This window comes from Larus michahellis, chromosome 19, assembly GCF_964199755.1.
Source record: "Larus michahellis chromosome 19, bLarMic1.1, whole genome shotgun sequence".
In the NCBI taxonomy this organism is placed as follows: domain Eukaryota; kingdom Metazoa; phylum Chordata; class Aves; order Charadriiformes; family Laridae; genus Larus; species Larus michahellis.
In genome coordinates, this window is record NC_133914.1 from 6,918,958 (window position 1) to 6,944,349 (window position 25,392).

The window sequence follows — 25,392 nt, forward strand, 5'->3', positions numbered from 1 at the left end:
AAATGGTATTTGGAATATTCATAGCAAGTCTGTCGCTAATTAGTGCTTTACAGAAGGGCTGTTTGGGGTCCACACCTGCTGGTTTCGGGACTGGGATGTGTGCTGTGAAAATGGGAGGGGATGCAGCTCTTCTGCCTTGGCACTGACGGGCTTCGTCCCTCTGCAGCAGGAGTCGAACTGGGAGAGACAGGAAGGTGTCATAAGTCACCCTGCTCGGCTCTGCCCCCAGGCTGCTGGGGTGCAAGGATTCTGAAACAGGCTTTTATTGCAGTATCTTAGCTATCATGCTCTCCCACAAGCCACAGGGCTTGGAAAACCCACTTGGCATCTTCAGGTCCAAGGAGGAAGTTGAGGGTACTGTTGTGCCCCCAGAAAGTTTTCACTTTGATGGATGCTGATGCATGTAATTGTAGAATCAGAGAATGGTTTGGGTTGGAAGGGACCTTTAAAGATCATGGGCAGGGACATCTTTCACTAGATCAGGTTGTCCAAAGCAAGTCTTGCAAGGGGCTTTGATGCCTGTGATGAGCCTGACAGTCCTCTGTCATGGCAGATACCAGGAGCAGGAGCTACCAGGATACTGGAGCTGGAGCCTCAAACCCTCCACAGGCAGGAGAGGGATAGATGTTTAGGAAGAAGGATCTCTGCACAGGAGGGATTGTAATTTTGGCTATTTGCAAATCCATCAGTGATTAAGAATGTTACCAATGGCAAGTTATTTCTAAACATTTAAAGCATTGGGACTGTTTGCATTGAGGCACACTTTCTTTTATTCCCACTGCCCTTGGATACGCCAAACTGAATTTATCCTTGCAGTGGTATCAATGCCTTTTCTCTAATAATGCTACTCTACCTGCTAATACATTTTTCTATGCAAACATGCCAAATGCTGTGCTGTTCTGACCCCCACGTTTGCCCCTTTGGTTTGCACCTATTTATATGAAGCGCATCCTTTGAGTTTATTAGTAAAGCTGCAATCAGAAGTACCGGCACCTCAACCAGACACTGGGACCAAATTAAAGGTTTGGAGGCAGAAAGTGTGCTATCGTCTGTTCTCTAGTTGGAAACAGAGCTGTAAGGAGGAGGATGGTGGCCACTGTAAGGTCCAATGAGCACTGAGGCTTTTGCAAAATGCATTTGCAACTGCTGAGCTTGGAGTCTCAGTGTCAGATGCTGAGCAAATACACGCATTTGCACTCACTGCTTGTAGGAAAGGACTTTCACCCGCTCGTGTTTCTTATTTCAGTCTCATGAGTGAACAGAAATGATGGTGATCTGAATACTAGACTTGCATCTCTTCGTCTCGGAGAAGGACTGATGAGCTTCAGTCGCCCTGGCATCACCTTTGCGCTGGTGAAATGCAGTTATTTTGCTATCAGGTGCTTAATTGGGAACTGTTTTTCCTCCTGATGTTGAGCCACATGCAGCGTTTCAACTCCAGCATTTAAGACCTGAAAATAAGAGTTTATTTCATGTAAGATGAAGACACCCACAGAAATATTTCTCTTCTCATTTAGTCAGGTAGTCCTAGGTCAAAAGTGTAGCAAATTGTTGGCTTGAGTGATGACTTTCACTGACTTGATTACAAACACTATGCTCAATTAAACGATTTTGCAGTAGTAAAATGGAGAGGGAAAACAAGGAAGACATTCGGTGACCCCTGGAACGGATGCAATCTCATTTCCAACAGACTTGTGTCTTGAGGTCTACCGGCTTTCTAATGAAATTAAAAAAGACTTCAGAGTGAGCTATTTATTAGGCATCAGAGACTCTACATTGGACAGAGCTATTACGAATGCCCCGACTTTGCAGGACAAGCTTTGACTGGCTTTCCATGCCTATTAGACATCAGAGAATCTACACGGGAGGGGACGCTTCACTGAGGAGTGTATATTCTCTGGTGTCTAATAACTGCAAACAAAGCTTTCCGGCAGGTTAGGGCATGCAAAATATTGTTCCCCTCTTCCATTAGTGGTCTAATAAATTCATGCTGGCATTTCATGGGGTCCCAGGTAGAGTCACTCTGTTTTGCCTCTTCTGTTTCCATGAAGTTGGTGGGAAAGTAATAATTTAGGCTGCTGTCTCCTGGTCTGAGGTGGCAGTAACGAACTCGGTGGTTCAGAAGTTAAGGGGGTTTTGGGGGCAGGATGATGCGTATGTACCCAGCAGTCATGCAGTCCCGTAAGCCCTGTATGTGAGCTTTAGGAGAACGGGTGAAAAATCAGAAATCTAAGCACAATTAAGCAGCAGAAGGAGCTTTTCAGCTGAGACTTTAAATCAAGCCACGAAGACACTGGGGCACAAGAAGGCTGTTTGAGGCTGGGAGGGACACGGAATGGAAAATCCATGCTGTGGGCTATGTTTTTGCCGTAAGGAATACAGGAGGGAGCAGGGCATTGCACAGAGCTGGGAGCTTGTCAGGAGCATCCCTCATCTCACAGGGTGGTGGAGGACGTGGTGGGGACCTGCAGAGCAGTGCAGGACACAGGAGTAGGAGACTGGGCATCATCCCCCCCACTTTTCATAGAAGCACTTCTTCCAAGCTATCAGTAGAATAATTTATGCAAAATTTGGGAACTTTTGACAAAGACGCATAGCACTTCTTTGCACTGTTTTACAAAGTGGTTTATGGTTAGAAGCTATGGAAGAGCTTAAATTAAAATAATTGAAGTTACCTGTAGGGAGTAAGTCGTGACAAAGTAAGGAATGTAGACCGGTCCATTAGGCATTTACAGAAAAGCCGACAGCAGTAACTATTAAATATGCAAATATTGCATTGTTCTTGTTGGGGACTATCTGTCCTGGGGTGATGGGTGAGGGTACGCGGAGGAGGGATGAGCAAAGGGGTGAGAGCTTTGCAGGCATCTGCTCTTGCTTTTCTACCGCGGACAGTAAGGAGGGAAGATGATAGCTGGGTATTTATCTGCTTTAGTTTTTCTAATTAACTCCTGGCTAACGAGAGGAGGAGAACATTCTCTGTTTCTCACTCTTCGTGTGGATGTTAGCGAAAGCAGGAGGTCCTGGCTGCTAGAAGGGAGGAATCAAGAGCCTGGTGGTTGCGATCCCATCGGGATTGCAGTGCTAGCCTGGAGGATTAGTCTGGCTTTTGGGAAAGCTGGAGCAAAGCCAAGGAAAACTGCACGTTGCCTTAAAGCAGGCAGCGCGCTCTGAAAAGCCTCACAGAGTCTGCGTCTCTTGGCAACACGCGGTGTCACTCGAGTCGTGGGCAAATCGAGACGCGGAGTAAAAAGTGTTATTTCAGAGCTGGTAAAATGTTATACAGCCCACCTTTGACACTCAGTAGAACACCCTCAGCGTTTAATGGGGGGGGGGAAAGAAAGTCAGTTTGCAAAAACTCAAGTTGTTTTTCTCATATTTGACTTCACCGCTGTGGTGAAATTTCTTTAAGTTCTGAGTAGCATCAAGGGTTGGCCATGTTTTAGATCAAATGACCCTGATAGATTTTGCTACCTACTCAAAGTACTAGATATACCTTGGGCTGGAGAAAAGCTGGTGGTTGGTGTCCTGGCGGGTGGGTGAAGAGTGGAGGAGGACCACTGCTTCTGCTGCAAGTAGGAAGTTTCCTCTTTGCCCCTTGGATGCTGGAGGATGCACCCGTGGAATGTCCTGCTTGTCTGTGACCAAGGCTCGCTTCCACCCTCCTGCTGCACGGCGGCTCAGGAGAGGCGGGTGTAGGTTTTGGGTTAAGTTCTGTGTATTTTTGTCAAAGAGAAGATGCACTCCAAGAGAGCTGATGCATGTTTCACAAGCGGTGGCCCTCAAGAACCTCACTGTTTATTTAATTAAGCCTCTTTTTATATCGTATCATAAAACTACCTGAGCGGGAGCATGGGAAAAAAGCTGAAATTGTTACAAAGTGTTTTGGTTTATAACTTCTATAACTTCATTTTATACTTTGTTTTGTAACTTTCCCTTGTGAAGAACTTTGATTAAATGTGTCCATGTGCAGTTATAAATTAACCATTTATTAATGCACTCTGGAGAATTTGAGCATCAGATGCAATTAGCTCTGCCAAGGTGCTGCTGTCTTTCAGAAGAGTTGCCAGTCTAGGACATAAGGTCGGTGAGTCTGTGAGGGTGCCAGGCTTTATCAGGCAAAATTAGCAACTTGTTCTCATAGCCTGGACAGTATAAACCCTTTTTTTTTTTGTGTGTGTGTGTTGTGTGTTTTTTTTGTTGTTGTTGCTTGTTTGCCTTTTTTTTTTTAATAAAGAACGGACTCTAATTAAAGAAGTGCATCCTTATGTGCTGGGGAATGAGCCACCATTGTGGGAATGGGTTTTCGGATTAGCACAGCCTCCAGAATGTGACGATGAGTGGGTTTTGCTGGGGCAGGGTGTAGCCGAGTGGTACCTGCAGAGGGGCGGGATGGACCCTACAAGAAGGAAAGCTGCCGGGAGCCCAAAATGCTGCACCCCCCCTACCCGTTCCCAGGACTTGGGACAACTTGGCTGCAGGTGTCTGGCAAAGAGGAATCTTAGAATCATAGAATCATAGAATTGTTGAGGTTGGAAGGGACCTTTAAGATCATCGAGTCCAACCTTTAGCCTACCCTGACAAGAGCCACTTCTAAACCGTGTCCCTCAGTGCCCCATCTACCCTTTTTTTAAACACCTCCAGGGATGGTGAATCCACCACCTCCCTGGGCAGCCTATTCCAATGTTTAATAACCCTTTCAGTGAAAAAATGTCTCCTAATATCTAATCTAAACCTCCCCTGACGTAACTTGAACCCGTTTCCCCTCGTCCTATCACTTGTCACCAGGGAGAAGAGGTCAGCCCCCATCTCTCTACAACCTCCTTTCAGGTAGTTGTAGAGGGTGATAAGGTCTCCCCTCAGCCTCCTCTTCTCCAAGCTAAACAACGCCAGCTCCCTCAGTCGTTCCTCATAAGGTTTGTCCTCCAGGCCCCTCACCAGCTTTGTAGCCCTTCTCTGGACACGCTCCAACACCTCAATGTCCCTCTTGTAGCGAGGGGCCCAAAACTGAACGCAGTACTCGAGGTGGGGCCTCACCAGTGCCGAGTACAGGGGGATGATCACTTCCCTAGTCCGGCTCACCACACTATTCCTGATACAGGCCAGGATGCTGTTGGCCTTCTTGGCCACCTGGGCACACTGCTGGCTCATATTCAGCCGGCTGTCAACCAACACTCCCAAGTCCTTTTCTGTCGAGCTGCTTTCAAGCCATTCTGCCCCAATCCTGTAGCACTGCATGGGGTTGTTGTGACCCAAGTGCAGGACCCGGCACTTGGCCTTGTTGAACCTCATACCATTGGTCACAGCCCATTGGTCCAGCCTGTCCAGATCCCTCTGCAGAGCCAACCTACCCTCAAGCAGATCAACACGCCCGCCCAGCTTAGTGTCATCTGCGAACTTACTGAGGGTGCATTCAATCCCTTCATCCAGATCATTGATAAAGATATTAAAGAGAACCGGCCCCAGCACCGAACTCTGGGGGACACCACTTGTGACCAGACACCAACTGGATTTAACTCCATTTACCACCACTCTCTGGGCACGGCCATCCAGCCAGTTTTTTACCCAGCGAAGAGTACACCTGTCCAGGCCATGAGCAGCCAGTTTCTCCAGGAGAATGCTGTGGGAAACGGTGTCAAAAGCTTTGCAAAAATCCAAGTAGATAACATCCACAGCTTTTCCCTCATCCACTAAGTGGGTCACCTTATCATAGAAGGATATTAGGTTTGATAGGCATGACCTGCCCTTCACAAACCCATGCTGACTGGGCCTGATCACCCCGTTCTCCTGCATGTGCCGTGTAATGGCACTGAGGAGGATCTGTTCCATGACCTTCCCAGGCACCGAGGTCAGACTGACTGGCCTGTAGTTCCCCGGATCCTCCTTCCGGCCCTTCTTGTGGATGGGTGTCACATTTGCTAACCTCCACTCAGCTGGGACCTCCCCGGTTGTCCAGGACTGCTCATAAATGATACCAAGTGGCCTGGCGAGCACCTCCGCCAGCTCTTTCAATACCCTTGGGTGGATCCCATCCGGCCCCATAGATTTGTGCACATCCAGGTGCTGAAGCAGGTCCCTCACCATTTCCCTTTGGATTACAGGGGCTTCATTCTGCTCCCCATCCCTGTCTTCTAGTTCAGGGGTCTGGGTGCTCAGGGAACAACTGGTCCTACTGCTGAAGACTGAGGCAAAGACTTCATTAAGTACCTCAGCCTTTTCCTCATCCTTGGTCACTATGTTGCCGGCCCCATCTACTAGAGGACAGAGATAATCCTTAGTCCTCTTCCTATTGCTAATATATTTATAGAAGCTTTTTTTGTTGTCCTTGACAACAGAAGCCAGGTTTAGCTCCAGCTGGGCTTTGGCCCTCCTGATTTCTTATGAAATTCAAGAAGGGCAAGTGTAGGGTGCTGCACCTGGGGAGGAATAACCCCCTGCACCAGGACAGGTTGGGGCTGACCTGCTGGAGAGCAGCGCTGTGGAAAGACGCCTGGGAGTCCTGGTGGACAACAGGGTGACCATGAGCCAGCAATGGGCCCTGGTGGCCAAGAAGGCCAATGGCATCCTGGGGTGCATCAAGAAGAGTGTGGCCAGCAGGTGGAGGGAGGTCATCCTCCCCCTCTGCTCTGCCCTGGGGAGGCCACAGCTGGAGTGCTGGGTCCAGTTCTGGGCTCCCCGGGTCAAGAAGGACAGGGAACTGCTGGAGAGGGGACAGCAAAGGGCTATGGAGATGCTGAGGGACTGGAACACCTCTCTGATGAAGAAAGGCTGAGGGATTTGGGTCTCTTCAGTCTGGAAAAAAGACGACTGAGGGGGGATCTTATCAACACTTATAAATACTGAAAGGGTGGGTGTCAGGAGGATGGGGCCAGGCTCTTCTCAGTGGTGCCCAGCGACAGGACAAGGGGCAATGGGCACAAACTGGAACATGGGAAGTTCCACCTCAACATGAGGAGGAACTTCTTTGCTGTGAGGATGGCAGAGCCCTGGCACAGGCTGCCCAGAGAGGTGGGGGAGTCTCCGTCTCTAGAGACATTCCAAAGCCGCCTGGAGGCGTTCCTGTGCCACCTGCTGTGGGTGACCCTGCTGTGGCCGGGGGTTGGATGGGATGATCTCCAGAGGGCCCTTCCAACCCTACGATTCTGTCCTTCTGTGAATGCCTCCTGTAGAAGAGCAGCAGCCAGTTGATGGGTCTAATGACTGGGAACAACTGCATTTTATGAAAAACTGTGTCACAATGGAGTGTTTTGCGTCAGCGTAACAAAGATGAGGAGTAAGGATTTCTGTCTTATCCTACCTGTGATGCTCAGCATGTCAGTCAGCTCTGTGCCTCGGTTTCCATATCGGTCCAAAGGCTATGACGGCACTAATGTAGGGATGCAAACCTCCTCCAGCCGACTGCAGTATGTCCCACAGGCTTTGCCATTTGTCCTTTGCTCATTGGGCTGGAAGCCGAATCCCTCATCTTACTGCTGGGTCTTCTGGAGGGGATGGCTGCCACACCTCCGCACGTGTGAGCGAGGTGAAGCCCTGGAGAAAAGCACCAAAAAAGACAGCTCTGCAGGAGTGGCTGTCCCCGTTCCAGCGGCCGTGTGTGCCAGGCGCTTTGCCATCCTGTGCCAGCGCCATGGGAGGGACTTGACGGCAGCCAGGCAAGTGGGATGCCCTTGAAAAACCCCATGGGTAAGGCCTGATTCTGCAGATCCATGGCAGATCTCTTGGCTGTAGTTGGTAGCTGTTACGCTGCCATCCTTCCTCCGTCTTTCCATGTGTTTTTTGTGTTTTTGTTTTGTTGGGTTTTTTTTTGTTTTTGTTTTGTTTTGTGGGGTTTTCTTGTTTTGATTTTTTTTTTTTTTTTTTTGCTTTGTCTCATTTTTTTCACATTTTTCAATTTCTTTCCTCCTTTCCTGGTGGCAGCACATTGAAGCCTGAGCTCCAAAGGCTCTGGCAGATGTAGGCTCTGGGATGATTCAGGTTTTTTCCCCATGCTACTAAAATATGTTCAAATAAAGGGCAGGAAAGGGTAAATGAGGTCTGTGGGGGTTCAGTGTTCAAAACTGACAGTTTTGACTCTCTGGAGACTTTTGCATTGAAGAAAGTTACTCCCGATTTTCCAGTTTATCCTGGCAGTAGACCTAAACTCGTGCTCAGTTTTCCCACTCTTCTCTTCATCCTCTCACATTGTCAAAGCTGTCCCGGGGCAGCCTGGCCCTCCTGCACACGAAATCAGATCTGTACATATTTCCCCCCCTGGCAAGGAACCTGGCCGAGGTGTCTGGTGTCCCAAGGCTGTCCATCCATCCTTTTCATCCAGCATTTTCAGCTTTCTGCTTGCTGTTCCCCAAGGCCAGGGTTGTCCCGTGCCACGGGATGTAGCTCGGCAGCTGGGATGATTCACCAACTGGAACCGTCCTTGCCGTGGAGGGTGAGAGATTTAAAGGCTGTTAAAAGATTTGTTTCCTACTGAAGTTTATCCAAAAAGAACAAAAACCATCGCCAGGCTGCAAAACAGGCTGAAGAAATCTCAGACACTGTATTTCAGCCCAGACTGGAGGGAAAGCCATCGTATCCCCTGCTCTGGGAAGTACAGCCCTGGCTCCCATGAGCGACCACAACTGTCGTCTTCTGGGGGCTGGCTGCAGGGAAAGGTGCCTGTGGTTGTCCCCTCCCAACCGGGACCAGGCGTGAGCATCGCTCTGTGTTTTCCACGCAGGGAGAGATGCATGCATTGAGCAGCACCCCGGAAAAAAACCCAAATCCTCTTTATGTGCCAGGGTCTCACGCTGCGTGTGCCGTGTTGGGGATCTGGGGGACATGGGGAAACCTTTTTGTTTCCCATCCTGTGCGTCGGCAGGCTGCTGGGCTGCTTCTGTGGGGGTTGCTTTTGCACCGGATTATTGGAGGGTAACAGGATCACAGAATGATCAGAGTTGGAAGGGCCCTCTGGAGATCATCCCATCCAACCCCCTGCCAGAGCAGGGTCACCCACAGCAGGTGGCACAGGAACGCCTCCAGGCAGGATTTGAAAATCTCCAGAGACGGGGACTCCCCCATCTCTCTGGGCAGCCTGTGCCAGGGCTCTGCCACCCTCACAGCAAAGTTCCTCCTCATGTTTAGGTGGAACTTCCCATGTTCCAGTTTGTGCCTGTTGCCCCTTGTCCTGTCACTGGGCACCACTGAGAAGAGCCTGGCCCCATCCTCCTGACACCCACCCTTCAGCTGTTGCTGAGCATTGATGGTTGTTTCCTGCTTAGGGCTCGTCTACAGCTTTTTCCACCTGTGCCTCCTTCCTTGCCTGGATTCTTTAAGCGAGCTGTGTTTATTCATAGTGTTCAGAATAGAAATGGCCCCTTTTATAGCCAAAGTCTCTTTCTTTAGCCACCACTGACAGCATTTCCAAACCACCCGGTGCCCGCGAGTGCTGTCTCCGTGCCCGAGGTTGGCAGCATCGCTCACCTGCAGCCTCCCCTGCTTGCTCTGGCTCCAGCCGTCTCTCCCCTCCTTGAAAAACAAGGCGTGCATCCATTTCCTCCTCTTTCCTTCAAGTGTTTGACAATTATTACTACTGTTCTTCCTTTATTGTTTTTGTTTATCCATCTGTCTGTAATTTTTGTAGAAGCTGCACTGTTTTTAATTAATGAGAAATTGTTGTTGTATTTGCTGTTCAGCACTCCTTATTCCTTTGGAAATGGGGTGGGGGGGTTGTTCTGTTAGTGAGCCATTTCGAGCTAGCCTTTTCCAGCACGAAACCCACTCAGTTTAGAGTAGTAGTTTTTTGGAGTTAAGCACTGAGCGCTTGCACTCAGCCCAGGCAATAGATTTCTTTGTTCTTTATTTTTATGTTGCTCTTAACTGTGCTGATGTTCAGCTGTCTGAGAGCAAGAAACTCTTTGTGGGTTTGCATTGAACCAGCAGCCGGTCTTGTGTTTGGGGGCCTTATGTTTTGCCCAGAGAGCTGTTTGTGATGGCTGGGTGCTCTGCAAGCCTTGTCTGTTGGCATGGTGGGACCATGGGATCCCAGGGCCAGGCCCCCACACCGTGCCACGGCTGTGCCTTCGCTTGTGCTTGGGGGCTGGTTTGGTGCCTGGGGACTCCAGGAAAGCTGGGGAGGGACTCTGGATGAGGGAGTGTAATGATAGGACATGGGGTAACGGTTTCAAATTGAAGGAAGGGAGACTTAGATTAGATCCTAGGAAGAAGTTCTTGGCTGTGAGGGTGGTGAGCCCCTGGCGCAGGTTGCCCAGAGAAGCTGTGGCTGCCCCATCCCTGGAGGGGTTCAAGGCCAAGTTGGACTTGAACAAGTAGCAACTTGTTCTACTTGGACAAGGGGGGCTTGGAGGAACATGGTCTGGTGGGAGGTGTCCCTGCCCAGGGCAGGGAGGTTGGAACGAGATGATTTTTAAGGTCCCTTCCAACCCGAACCACTCTATGATTCTGTGACTTTGAATCCAAGGTTGGGTGCTTGTCACTAAGTGCCTCCGCGGCACCCAGCAGTGGGTGCTGCCGCTGTGCCAGGGCACGATGGGGCTGGTGTTTAATTAGTACCCGTTGGCTCTGCAGAGGGTCTGGGTGCCCAGAGCCTGGAGCTGTGTGTCCGCTCTTGCTCTGCCAAAGCCGTGAGCTGAAGGTGCTCAGTGCGTGGCTGGATCAGTCCCAGGCTGTGAACCGGATCCATCGCAGAAGTGGCAACTGGCCTCAGATTTTTCTGCTCTTGTCCAGGGTCTGACTCATTAATTTCCACACTTACTGGAAGCATAGCTTATTGTTGCAACATTTAATAAAATCATAAGCCAAAACAAAATATTGACAAGCAAATTGTTTCAATACTAAAGGAAAAATTGCAGCATGCTGTTAGTGATTAGGCTTGCTGCACCGTGCTGCGTCTTCACTTAAATGCTTGCTATATCTTTCTGTATCCTGATTTTTTCACATAGTCCCTTATCTCTCTTTGCCTTGGCTCCTGCACAGAGATAGGTGTTCTTTTGTCTTGCACTTTCTTTGGAGCACCCTTTAATATTGACAGCTCTAACATATTTTTAAAAAGAGGACAGCGGCAGCATCTTTCAGCATGTTTGGAGAGGTGAGGCTGAAAGTTGTGCTTCCAGAGAACTGTGAAAGTCGGTTGCTGATGAGGGCTCTGAGAAATGTACTGCTAGATGTTAATTTTCCTGATCATTACTGGTCTTTATTTTTGTATTCAAGTCAGATTTCTGTACTAGCAACTGCAGACTTGGCAGTGGTTTGTTTTTTCAAGTAGAGGTAATTGTATTTAGCGATAAGTCTCCTGCAGCCTTTCTGTTTGCCTACCTAATTTAATCTGCTTGTCTGTATCCCTCTAATTGGGGGCATTAACAGATGGTGATTCCAGGAGTTGTGGTGTGTTTCAAACTCCCACCAAAGCCCATGTGGACTCAGAGCCCCTGACCCGTTAATGGCACTGTTCACAGCAGCGAAGGTCTGAACTTCTGGTGTGGTCCCTGGGCACAGGATGGGTGCAGGGCAGGATGGGTGCAGGGTGGAGCATCAGCTGGGACGCTGCAGGACCAGCAGTCACTGCCTGCAAGGAGAAGTGCAGGTCTTCAAAGTAGGAGACCAGATCCAAAACCAGACGGAGATACCTAGACGGGGTGTGGGCCGATTCATGTATCAAGGATGAAAACCTTGGTTGTAAGAAATGCATAAACTAAAGGAAAGAAACTACAGGCTGTGGTTCTGCAGTAATTCCCAGTGGATCCATTCGCAAGGGCCAGCAGGATGGTCAGGATGTGGGTCTACCAGGTTTGGCTTTTGGGTGGTGCACCGCTTGTGGGTCAACTGAGGTTGCACTTGAGAGAGAGGGGTCAGAGAAGAGGAGAAATTATGTACTCGCCACCAAACTGAAAATTACCCAAAGTTTTAAGCAACTTAGAGCCAGGAGGGTGAGCTCAGGTTGGATTAGTGCTGCCCTTCAAGATGCAGTTTCGGTGTGGTACCTGGGCCCTTGTTCATCAATTTGCTGCGTGCATAGTGGGGAATTTTACAGCAGAATTGGCCCAAGTTGGAAAGAGATCTCAAGCAGAGATTTTTTTTGTTGTCGTTGCTGTTTCTTTATGGATCAGTTCACGTATGCGTGTCAGAGCGTGACCCACTGACAGCAATCAGCCAGGGGAATGCTTTTCAGAATATTTGTTGGAGCGGGTCCAGAGGAGTACACGAAGATGCTCAGAAGGCTGGAGCCCCTCTGCTGGGAGGACAGGCTGAGAGAGTTGAGGTTTTTCATCCTGGAGAAGAGAAGGCTCCAGGGAGACCGTAGATCCCCTTCCAGTCCCTAAAGGGGTTCCAGGAAAGCTGGGGAGGGACTCTGGATCAGGGAGGGGAGCCATAGGATGAGGGGGAATGGTTTCAAACTGGAAGAGGGGAGATTCGGATGAGATCTGAGGCAGAAATTCTTTGCTGTGAGGGCGGTGAGCCCCTGGCCCAGGTTGCCCAGAGAAGCTGTGGCTGCCCCATCCCTGGAGGGGTTCAAGGCCAGGTTGGACGGGGCTTGGAGCAATGTGGTCTGGTGGGAGGTGTCCCTGCCCAGGGCAGGGAGGGGCACTGGGTGATCTTTAGGGTCTCTTCAACCCAAAGCATTCACGGATTCTATGCTTTGTGGTGGGTATAATTTCACCTAGGTGGCCTGATGTCACCAGTTCGTTGGATCCTGGTCTGTCCAATGGCATTTAAGTGGGACTGGCTTTGGTGCCATCCATCCTGAGTGATGCTGGCTCGGGAGAGCTGATTAAGACCCCATTTAGGACTACTTGAAGGATTAAATTGTACTTAATTTGAGGGGAAAAAATGCCAAACCAGAGACTTGCCTTCATTGAAAGCTCAGTGATCTGCTTCGGTTTCAAGCTTTAAGAGTTTTATGAATAACTGTGCTGAAAGAAGTTACATAAATAGGTTTTCCTGTTCAAATCGTGCTTGAATTTATGTCGGTAATGTGCATTTTGAATAAATGTTACCTCATCTGTGCAAAGATTTTTAAATTGGCTTCACTAGCAGAAATGCTTCTCGCTGTTACATACTTTGCCTCTGCAATGGTGACGTACCTCATCTGCGGGAGCCGGAGCAGCTGCTCTACGTTATCAGCAGAGTTATTTTATAAGATTTCAGGATTTTTAAGCATTTTGATTGTCCTGGTAGAGAAGAGAGTGTGAACGGACTCACAGATCTAGTACTAAATGAGCAATGAGGATATGCAAGGTGGCGTGAAGAACCCAGCTTTGCCCTCGGATCCTGGCGGGAGGTCTACAGCCTTTGGATTCTGAGGGAAAACCCTTCATCCTTGTAAACTTGGATTAAACATGTCTGATCCTAAAGTAAAGAAACTCTAACAGCTTCTGCAATGCGTTTTTACTGTTACTTTTTGGAGTGAACGTGGGCTTGGACTTGGAGGCGAGTTTCCAGTCTTTGCGGTGGAGAGGGGATTAAGGATCCCCAGGATGGGAATTTTGCTTTGCAAAGACGTTCGTTCTGGCACCGTTTTTATGAGCATGAAAATTCGTTGTAAAACACTTTTCTATAAAAACCGTGAAGTCAGTGCATGGTAGGAGAAGTCTGCGCTCCCGAGCATTTTTCTTGGAGATGGCTGCTTCCTGAGAGCGTTACCCACCGCGCTTGCCGTGTTTGCCCTTTACGCTGAAGAACTGCGTTTACCCTGATAAAGTCGTGTCTTTTACGAGGCTTTACTGTTTAACTGAGCTGTGTGAAATAACTTTGTATAGTGCTTTTTAAATGGTAAAACTTACTTCTATGAAGAACCTATTTATGATTTGCTTTTAGCAACTCGTTAGGGTGATTTCCACTTTTTTTTAGATTTTATGTTTAATATGCCGGTGGAAATAATATTGCCAAAATAAAACAATTTCTCTTTCCATACTCATACAGAAAACGAACCATGATAAAATCAGACCGGTTTCAGAGAGCATAAAAGAGGGTGAGAGTAACCAAAGGGGAAGATTGAAGTCTGGGCAGGATCCATGTGGATAAAGTAGAAGTGTCAGAAGCACGTTGTCACTAAATTTCTGGAAGCTATAAAGGTGATTTGTGTGGCGACGTTGTCGGGGGTTTCTTTTTCTTCTTCGTTTACAACCGAATAGCTTTATTTCATTTTTCTGAAGTGTCTCATGTTGTGAGCATCGCACTATATTTATACAGCAACCTTTGCAAGATATAGACGTGAAATTGTTAAGTTATATATAAAAATATATATATATCTCATACCTGTGAAATCAATCCTGTCATGAATAATTTATCTCAGGCTGCTTGGCACTCTGTATAGATTATTTGGAATTCATAGAAGGTTTTTCACAAAGAGTTATAAATCCAAATGATAAAAAAGAAAAAAAAACCAACAAAAAACCAACAGCCATTAAGTGTCAACAGATAAACCTGTATGAGAATAATAAATGATCATCTGTCGCATGATGCTCCACTGGGTGTTGCCTGCGAGGAGGTGGTGACAGCTCTTTACCTGTCACTGCGAAGGGGGTGACACTTGTTTTTTCCTCTTTTCCCTCTCGTTTTCTTTGCCCTTTCCCTGCCTGGTGGCTGGTGATGCCGTGCCGTCCTCCCAGCCCTGGTCCAGACACCTCGTTGCCACCGTTCCCCCATGCTGTCCCTCCGGCGCTGCTGCGGTTCCTCTGCTCTCCCCTGCTCCCGCCTGGTCACGGCAGCTTGCTTCAATCCCAGCCTCACCCACCCAACAACAGCGGAATTAAATGCTGGGGTTTTTTAACAGCTTTCCAACCTATTGTGTAGCTATTTTCTTCGGAGACATTTAATTGCTGCATGCTAGAAGATTAAAATTTTTTGGTGCAGCTGGTAATTATTAGGGAATGATTAGAAACGGGGTTATTTGTAAATTAGCTGCCCGTTATTATTCTCCTCCCCGCGGGCTGCGTGTTTGACTCTGTTTCTTGTTGGTTCTGCCGACACTGGGAGGAAGGCAGAGCGGAGCGGGGTTTGCTGTGTCGAGCCCGGGATTGTGGGATGGGGACAGCGAACGCTTGAACCAGCAGCCGCACAAAAACCTGTTCCAGATGGAGACGCGCAGGCTGGAAAAGCAGTTTTCATACTTTTGGTTTGCCCCTTCCACTGGTAGCTGTTCGCTCAGCTCAGAGCAGTTATTCTCTCCGTGGGGACCATGCTCTTAAATTTCGGGAGAATGCTTGTCCCAAGGGGCAGGAGTGTCTGTCCTACTACTGAGGCATTTTGCAAGGGATTTGGGATTTATTATCTTAGTGTAGATACTGCACCAGCAAGGTGGCACGGTTGCCTTGTGTCTTACAAAAACGCTTCTGGCCCATCAGTCTGGTTTATTTGTGTTAATTCTGTGGGCGCATCAGTTCAACTAGAAAAACTGACTAAAGACGGGACCGTGGTTTCCCTGACACAAGCTGAGGAGGATTTCAGGCAGAGAGTCTGTATTGCTTTGAAAGCTGAATAAAATTAACAGCGCTGCTTTGTTCCTGGGATAGAGGCAGGCCTGGAGGGAAGATGCTCTCTGGATGCTGCGCGGAAGGTGGGGACGCGACGGTGGGGCTGGGGGGAGGTGAGGGTAGAGGAGGATACCGTGAAGCTTGGCTCCTCAGTGCCGTGCGAGGAGTCCTTGGTGCCTTCAGAAAGACACATGTCGTTAAACAATGAGCCACGCTGCACGGACAGAGCTGATCTCGGCACAAATCAGAGGTGCGGTTGCGTTGTACCTGATGTCCGATGCCATGTCCTGGTCCAGCATTGCATGGACCTGCCCATAGCAAACAGCGATGGAAACAGGTCGGTGCTGACTGCTGGGCTGATCCCTGGTAGTTTTACCAGTTTGCTTTACTTCGGGGAAGTTTTTCTGTAAATCCAGGCACATACAGAATTCTTTAATAATTTTTGTTGTGCAGAGTCAGCGACTTTACAGGTTTGTCATATGTTTGATAAACGATGTGAAAAAAGTCCTTTTGATTGCTTTTTGTTTTAATTGTTATTCTTTACCTCTTCATCCTGTGCTTAAAAATTATACAAATTGACTTTGTATTATTTGGGTCTTAATTTGCACTTATGCCTCTCCTTTTACCCTCCCTAGGTTTGGATTTCAGTGAATGTATATTTAGCTTTCCAGCTGCTTTTCGCAAGTTGCGCCTAACGTTTGAGCAGGTACCGATCTGGAGCAAGGAGCAGTACTTTCTCCTGGAAATGTTGTTTGCTTCATTTGACCTGTACTGTAGAAAATACCCTTATAACTCCAGGAACTTTTTAGTTATTCAGAATTGCCCAGAATGGTGTAAATGGAGTCCCATGCTCAGAAGTGTGTTCACTTGTAATAGCAACGATGTCTGTCTCTTTTACAGTGGAGGAAGGGGACCTTTTTAAGGCCATCTCATAGAATCATAGAGTGGTTTGTGTTGAAAGGGACATTAAAGCCCACCCAGTGCCACCCTCGTGCCCAGTGACTCCTCCCACCAGCCCAGGTTGCTCCAAGCCACGTCCAACCTGGCCTTGAACCCCTCCAGGGATGGGGCAGCCACAGCTTCTCTGGGCAACCTGGGCCAGGGGCTCACCCCCCTCACAGCCAAGAATTTCTTCCCCAGATCTCATCTAAATCTCCCCTCTTTCAGTTTAAAACCGTTCCCCCTTGTCCCATGGCTCCCCTCCCTGATCCAGAGTCCCTCCCCAGCTTTCCTGGAGCCCCTTTAGGGCCTGGAAGGTCTCCCTGGAGCCTTCTCTTCTCCAGGCTGAACCCCCCCAGCTCTCTCAGCCTGTCCCCACAGCAGAGGGGCTCCAGCCCTCCTAACATATTCCCTATTCACAGTTCAATTTAGAGAGATTGAGCTGGACTGGGGATACAGGCTGTCAGTCAAGAAGCTCTGATAAAATTAAGAAGAAATCTTTAACCTGTTAAACACTATTTTTCCTTAGACATTCCAATTCCTTTATTCCTTAAGCTACTCCTGGTATTGATCCAGGAATGCGCAAACATCAAGCCTCAACGTAGATGCTACTCATTATGCTGTGGTTTATTAAAGATAGAAGAAAATTAAACACAGTTATAATTCTGTCATCCTAATTTTGTCCTGATATTTATTTATTTGTCTTTTATCTGTGATGTTCCAAAATTAATGCGCAGGAAGGGGAAGAACTGTTAAACACTCAGGGCGAAGCACTGACATGTGCAGTAGGGCAGGATTTGGATTTTGTCATATAAAAACTTCATATTGCACTTAGTGTTCAAATTTAATGCTAAGCACTTTAATCAGGGAAGTATTTAGCAGCACAATTAATAGTCCGAAAGAAAGGATAAATGGCACATTAGCGTACGTTCCAAATGAGACAGAGCTAGGAAGTTTTACAAATAATAATAACAGCAGAAAAATAATATAATGAAACACAGAAACCTAGCAATATGGGTAACAAACAGCTAGATGTGGCTCAAACTGGAAAAAACGTAAGATAGTCTAACTGGAAGAAGAAATAATCCAAACGTACTCATTGCAAAGGAAAGAAGCGCTTGAAAGGCAGCAACAGCAGAGACAGATGCAACAGGCAATAAATCAGACCTCCGTTTGGAATGGGACTAAAACAATTAAAAGAAATAAAAACAACAAAAGTTAAGCAAGCAAAATTTTGTTAGCTTTTGTTAACGTCTGGTTAAGGGTTCTTGTAATTGTCTCCTGTTATTTAAAGCATATGGATACAGGGGAGAAAATGTGTTGCTTCAACATTAGCCAGGGTGATGTAAGTAGGAATGAGGAGATGAAATAAAGCTGTCCTCCTCTCCTCGGCTGACGTCAAAGAAGGAAATATTTTCCCAGAAAGGAGGGGGTGGTCAGCTCCTGCTTGCTTGCTGTAAAAAAACCCTGGAAGATAAAGTTTAGGCAACGCGTGGAGACGGGCAGAGGAAATAGAGGAGGCGGTTATCTTCAGGTGTGAGTGTATGTGTATGCACATGCACCTATATGGATAAATCTGTTCTTTCTAGTCCAAGGCATGATTTGTTCTCACTTGGGACAGTATCTTCTATTTAAAAATCTAGTTACAGTCTGGGCATGCCTACCTAGCTGGTGTAAGGGGCTTTGAGCAACACGGTCTAGTGGGAGGTGTCCCTGCCCAGGGCAGGGGGGTTGCATTAGGTGGCCTGTAAAGGTCCCTTCCAACCCAAACTACACTATGATTCTGTGATTAAGTCAGGATTTGCAGTTGCATCTTACATACCCAAACCAGCCTGTCATGCCCCCGCAGTTAAGGCTTAGTGCTTTATCTCCCCCGTGTGCTGCCCCTCTGCAGCCGTGCCCCTGCGACAAAGGGACTAATAGCAAAATACTGCTGGTCTTGTTGTCTCTGAAGATATTAAAGGTTTTGGGAGTGCTTTCCCTTGCTAAGTCAGTGTTTTGCCATTTGCAATCTGCATTTGTGCCCAACAGCTTGTTGTATTCTTTTTCTTCTCCTGCCTTTTGCAGTCCTTATATCTGATCTTCCTTAGAAGCTGATCTTCCTCCCGTGTCCAGTGCTCGGTTGAGCTCCAGTGCCGCTCTAAGCCTGTCTGGTCATTTGGGCACTTGTTTTCCTTACGTAGAGACGGGAAAAGTGTTGGTAGCAGAAGCAGAAGTTGAACCTTCTGTTTTACTCCTCCTTTCTCCTCCCCCATTTTTGAGGGTGGGAAAAAAAAAAGGGGGGGGGGGTGGAATTTCAGCAGCAGTGGTTGTGAAATCGGGTCCTGTCCCTTCCAGCTTGCGTTTTCTCCCCTCGCTTCCCCAAGATGAGATTACTAGTAGTTGTAATACTCTCTGAAAGAGCATTAGGGGTTTTCCTATAAAACTGGGGAAAAAGGGAATAAGGAAGACTGTTAAAGTGAAAGCCTTAATGCTTTATAGGGCAATTATTATTTTTTCCCCATTTCTGTATTAAGCCATTTAAAAATGTGTCATGGCAGTTGCTTCTATGCCACCAGGAGGTTGAGTCTGGCTGTTAAATGGCTTATAGGAACAGGGTCACACGAACCCTGACACGCTGGTTCCCGCTTACTTTATTAATAGTAGAGCCCTTGAAAGAGCTGGGTGGACTCAGAGATGCAATTTGAAAGAGAATTTCAGCTTTTTATCTTGGATTAATCTAAATACTCTCCAAAGTGACACAAGCCAGGCTGACAGTGGGCATACCAGCGTGGGGCATCACCCGACGCTGCTCGGGTGCCCCTGCTCTTGCAGCTGCCAGTCACTGCTGTGGAGACGATCCCCAGAGATATTCGGAAAGGGATCAGTGAAGACCGTCATCTTCAGATGACATCTTTTAAGACACCTGTAGCATAGGTGTTTGGGTTTCCAAGCATATCTGCACAGTTAAGGCATTGTGCAGCAGCTCCTGTTAAAAACGAGCATCGACAAAGCTTCAACCAAAGGAATACTGTAGAGCTTTGGAGATGTCTGTAATATTCACAACAAAGGCTGGTTTGACACCGTCTGATCATTTCACACCTCTTTGTACAAGTTTTCCTTGTGCTGCTCTGAGCAAGAGATCCATCCCTGGCTGGAGAGGAGACGGGGCATGTTCCATGGCGCAGCATCGCTCTTAGTGTGATGCCCTGTGGTCTGGAGACTCGCCTGCCCTAGCACTGCCTGGAGATTGTGAGCCATTTGACTGCAAGATGTAGCGGATGTTTATTGTCATCCCAGAGAAGGAGATTTGCTAAATGCTCTCCTTCAGCAAAGCCATCCTGAGCTTTCAAGCTTAGAGGCGAGGTGCACAAAAAAAAAAAGAAAAAGCTGTTGCATCTGCGTTGGGGGAAAAAAAAAAGAAGGTTGTTCTGAGTGCCCTTTTCCTGATTGTTTCCATTTTCCAGCAGGGCCACGTTTTGCTCCTGAGCTGTGAAAAATCCTGGCGCTGTGTGAGGTGTGGCAGATGGAGGAGTGCGGGGTGCCGGGAGGGTCTGGCGGCTCAGGGGGGAGCGGAGACCAGGGCCAGGGGAGACGTGAGACATGCGGTACCTTCTCCTCGACACCAAAGTCTCTGAGCTTTCCTGTCTCTGCCTGTCTCGAACGCACCCATGGGGTTGGGATGCCCTTCCCTGGGGAGGGCACCACGCGGCAGCGTGTTTTACTGCATGGTAAAGCTGCTCAGACCCAACACAAACCCCCAGTTGTGTCACCCAGGCAGTGATGCTGCCACCCTTTACTGCTGCCTTCCTCCCCTTTCTCTTCCTTAAAATTGCCCATGAATGTTAGACAGCAGCATCTTTTGTGCAGTTGTTTTGAGTCCTGCTACTCAGACTTTAACCTGTATCAAGGACAAAATCAAGTTTGGCAGATTTTTCCTTCTTCGTTTCTAATTTCTCTGGCTTTGTGATAATTACTGTGCAGCTGTTTTCCAAGTGCGTGTGCTTTAATTGATTTATTTTCAGGTCTCTCTGCTGCACATGTACCAGAGGGGTATCACGGTACCAGGTGAGGCAGGTGGAAGGAACCCGGAGTGTTAATTCTAATGCTGGAAATATCTTCATTAAAAGTTCAGCAGAGATCTTCAAATGCTTTCTGAATAGGCCATCTGTCAGCTGAAAGATGTACCTGCCTGGGGAGTGACAGGGAGAGGCCAGGGTGGTAGTGAGGGCACTGATTTTGATTTATTATTTTTTTCAGACCTTAAACACCTCCTGGATGCTTTCCAGTCTCTGCCCTGGAGACCCCCCAGCCCCAAGGCCAGAGCACGGGGGTCAGACGATGAAGTAAGCCTTCGCTTCTTCTACTTCCAAACAAAATACACCCAGTATGAAATTTATTTTAAAAAAGGAAAGAAGTAGATTTGAGATTTAAACCCTGGTTGTGAGCGAGTACCAGAAGGAAGGGGAGTAGTGGCCGTTGGGCAGCCTGTGCTGGAAGATGCACCAAGTAGCTGTGACCTTCGTGCCCATGACCTGCCAGGTGATCCCAGTGGATGTGAATGAGTTGTGGGGATAATTTGGGTGCCATCTCGCTAATTACATTGACTTTTTTCTTTTAATGCTCTGCTGAAATTCCAGTTGGAAATCGAAGAGGAAACTTTGTTTTTTTGAAACACCTTATTGCACATGCCCCGTCCTCTGGGAGGAGATGCTACTGAGCACGTAGATGGAACCTTCCCCTTAGGAGCCAGTTTTAGAGCTAGCGGAGTACGGAAAGAGGATGGCAGAAAGAACAGAGTGTAATTTAGCATCTCTTCATCGTTCTCCAACGTTGGCATGTGTCATGGCTCGTGTCTGGCCGGGGGTTGCAGCCTTCTGTGCTGCTCTGCAGTGAGGTGTGAGTGCCATTTCTGCGCTCCACCCTGCTCCTTGGCTCTCGCGCCGGAGTGTGATGAGCGAGTGCGTGGGTATTGCTGTCTGATAAACGTTACAGTCCAGCTGCCAGCAAATCACACGCAATCTTCTTCCTCTCCTTCTCACATATTTTATTGAGAGGCATACCTTGCACGTTGGAGAGAGCTGGAAAAAATTACAGGGTGTTTATTGCAAAAAGATGCTTTCAAGTAAATTATACTCTGAAGGTGAAGGTCTTTGCATTCTTGACTACGTAATAAAGCTCTTCCAAAGGATGAAGCGAGCTCTCGGTAGGAGCCAGAGGGCTGGCCTTCTGGCAAATATTTCTGGGCAAGATTCTCATTTGTGACTGCTCATAGAGCAAAGTGGAGTCTCATTCATTGGAGTTGCAAAGTCTGATCTCATTTGTGTACATTACGTCTTCCCCTTCTGAACGCTTTTCTTTCTCCAAGAGTCTCCTGGAGTCCCTTGTACTGGTATTTGCTACGGGGCAGGTGGGGCATCTCCAGGCTTTCTTGCTGTCCATTAAGATCTTGATGTGTAGCTGCGTCTGCCGTGAGCAGAGCTGCTCTACTCAGCTGTGAGCACTTCTTTTGGAGTTGTATTTGCATAACGGTGACTTTTAGCTCTACGCCTGCTTTCCTTTCCGCCCGTCGTGCCATGCCTGCTGTTAGTGCTAAATAAATAGGTGGCTGCTTTTTGATGCAGTCACCTTTTAATCTTGGGACCGTGAGAAGCATCATCAGTGATTTTGCCCTGTGATCGCTGCCTTCTTGCCGATGGACTCTGGGGCTGTTGCTGGCCGGCAAGAGGGATTTTGGTGTGATAAACATCATTATTATAATCCTTTGGGATGATGAATAGCCCACCTTTCTGCGCATAAATACGATTTCTGGTCCATATATATCTTCAGTAACAGCAACAACAACAAAGTGGTGCTCTTTTACTCTCTGATAGAGTTGCAGGGGGTGTGAGCTGTGTCTCCTCCTCACTGCTCTCTAATTACCGTTGTTTTTTCTCTCCAGCACCTTAGAAGCTGTCAACCTACACAGCAAGACCCTTGATCTTCAGACGTGAATTTATTTCTTCCTCCCAACATCGCCCCTGTGCCCCTGGGCTGGCCAGTATTGAACAAAAATGACTTCCAAGCCCAGCAGTGGCTTTCTTGAGATATTCGGAAGATGCCGAGCTGCTATTAAGACTTTTGGTGCTTAATCTCATTCTGTATCACAATGTGATTTTCTTTTTATAATGTAATTGACTTGAATCATGTCCTGCAAAAAGAGTGTAGTCTGTTGGGTGCTTCAGTTCAAAGCTTCAGTAGTTTTGTGTGTTTGTTGCTTTGTTTTAGGCTATCTCTCTGTCATGGTTTAGCAAAGAAGATTTGGTGTCTGTTTGCTGGGTTTTTAATGACTGGGCTTTCGGTAGGATGATTATTAAACAGATTGCAGGGGCTGTCTGGAAATGTGCTGTTTGGTGAGAGTAGGAGTTTTAAAAATGTTTCTTCAGCACCCTAAAAACGTATATACAGAGCAGTGTGCAATGAAATTGTTTTCCGCTCCTGTGGATTGGCTTTGGGTTGAATCCTCAGCTCTCCTAATTGCCCATAAAGTGGGGTGGAAGCTTCCGCTCACATGTTAATAAGTGAACAAACAAATTGTGAAACAGAAAGGGTGTAAATATAGGCTGCTTAGTTATACATCTGAGTTTTAAAGCCAATGTCCCTACTTTAAGCCTCTCCACTGACTTTTGCAGTGCTAGGGTTGGTACCTGAGCTGTAGTTGTTCTGCAGCCCTGGAATTACTCGTGAGCACAAATTAGTTAATGTCGTCTTCCCAGAAGTGCTCTGCCATCAGCAGCAGCATCTGCAAGGATGCTTACTGCATACACCCCACACATAGCCCCACACACCAGGACAGGTTGGGGCTGACATGCTGGAGAGCAGCGCTGTGGAAAGAGACCTGGGAGTCCTGGTGGACAACAGGGTGACCATGAGCCAGCAATATGCCCTTGTGGCCAAGAAGGCCAATGGCATCCTGGGGTGCATCAAGAAGAGTGTGGCCAGCAGGTGGAGGGAGGTCATCCTCCCCCTCTGCTCTGCCCTGGGGAGGCCACAGCTGGAGTGCTGGGTCCAATTCTGGGCTCCCCGGGTCAAGAAGGACAGGGAACTGCTGGAGAGGGGACGGCAAAGGGCTGCCAAGATGCTGAGGGGACTGGAACATCTCTCTTATGAAGAAAGGCTGAGGGATTTGGGTCTCTTCAGTCTGGAAAAAAGACATCTGAGGGGGGATCTTATCAACGCTTATGAATACTGAAAGGGTGGGTGTCAGGAGGATGGGGCCAGGCTCTTCTCAGTGGTGTCCAGTGACAGGACAAGGGGTAACGGGCACAAACTGGAACATGGGAAGTTCCACCTCAACATGAGGAGGAACTTCTTTGCTGTGAGGGTGGCAGAGCCCTGGCACAGGCTGCCCAGAGAGGTGGGGGAGTCTCCGTCTCTGGAGACATTCCAAAGCCGCCTGGAGGCATTCCTGTGCCACCTGCTGTGGGTGACCGTGCTGTGGCAGGGGGTTGGACGGGATGATCTCCAGAGGGCCCTTCCAACCCTATGATTCTGTGATTCTATGAAGACAAAAGCAAGGGTGGGTTGTCCCTCTTAGTCCCTTCTAGGGTGATGCTAGATGTGCGGGGCAAGGTGGGGCTGATGCCTCATATGGGGAAATCAAACTGGAGTGAAACTAGGGAAGGGGGTGAGCCACACAGGTAAAAACTAACACGTATCGTCTGTGCTAGGATGGAAAGAGCAAAGCTGCTAAGAAAAAAATCTGCCGCACTCAAATGCTGCAAAAGGAAGGTGATAAATAACAGAAGTAGCCTAAACTCCCGAGACTGGGAGGTTGGGTTGTTGCTGCAAGTGTGAGAAGTGTTATGGTGAGGAAGCCCTTGTGAAGGGGTGATGCTGAAATGACCCCCTTTGTGCGGCAACAGCTGCTCACGTACTGAACTTGTGCTGTGTGTCATCTTTTTGGTGGTGGTGGTTGGGGGGGAGGGAGGATGCAGTCTAAAATTTTTCCTGGCATTTCTGCAAGGCTTAGACTACATTCAGAGTAAGTTTTGACTGCTGCCACACGCTATTTCTGGATCCCTGCTCCAGTAGCGCAAGCTTTGCTTCTTTGTCTCCAGCTTAAAGCTCTTATTTTGTTTTTCCATGTATTCCCACTGTTTTGTTTTCCCCTCCTACTGTATCTTTAGACTCTGTAACCTAGGGAAAAAAGCTGTAATGCCATCCAGCCCACGCTTTTGTGAGTGGTGCTGAGGAATGGTGACAGCAGGCTGTCAGGATGCTGGGTTTCCAGTTCGCCAGCCCGAGGATGCCTCCGCCGTTACCGCGGGGCTGCCAGCGCGTCCCCGGCGCTGCGCCGGGAATCCTGTCAAGGCAGGAGAACTCCTACCACCAAAACAGCTCCAAGCAATAAAAAGTACCTCGCGCAGGCTGTAACTATATTTCCATCTTCTGAGGGAGGGGCTATTTATTTGCATCACAAAAGCAGTAAAAGAAAACAGCAAATCATACAGTTACGCCAAGGTAAAATGAACCCTCTACTGTACATTACTTAGAGACACTCCAGTGCTTTATCCAATAAATGAGGTTTTCAAGTGCTTAAAGCTCTCGTGTGAGATTAGTGACGGGAGTTTTGTCTGTCTGGAGGTATGCTTTTAGCTACCAAGTCACCCGATGCTCCTCCAGAAACGTGACCACTGGAATTTGGAGTCATTCGGGACATTTTTGGTACGGTGGTCGCAGGTAGGATGAGTCGTAGTGACAGCACTTTTCATTGAACTTGTGTCAGGAATATCTTCCTTCCCGTTTAGGGGTGACTGTGTTGGAAAAGGACTTTCACCTGATAACAAGGCAGGGTTCCACAGCCACAGGGCCATCAAAATGTGCTCCTTTGCAGGCAGGTCAGCTGGGAAAGTTGAGCTCTCCCTCCCTCTCCTGCCCTTCTGCTGCAGGTGGCTCCAGCAGAGACCTCTGGCCAACTCTCAGCAGTGGATAGAAAAGTGTTAACGGCAGAGGAGGAAGACTTGTCTTTTTT

At 48.1% G+C, this 25,392-nt stretch overlaps 1 protein-coding gene across 6 annotated transcripts in view; it reads left to right on the forward strand.

The window, feature by feature from the left end:
* HIVEP3 (HIVEP zinc finger 3) overlaps positions 1-25,392 on the forward strand; it is a 324,947-nt gene that overhangs the window by 86,060 nt on the left and 213,495 nt on the right. For 2 of the 6 annotated variants that reach the window (XM_074563335.1, XM_074563338.1), the window contains exon 2: positions 20,640-20,725. The exons of the other annotated variants lie outside the window; for them this stretch is intronic. The gene's annotated coding sequence lies outside the window, so the exon portion shown is untranslated. The remainder of the gene's footprint in view (positions 1-20,639; positions 20,726-25,392) is intronic. 6 annotated transcript variants of the gene reach the window in all.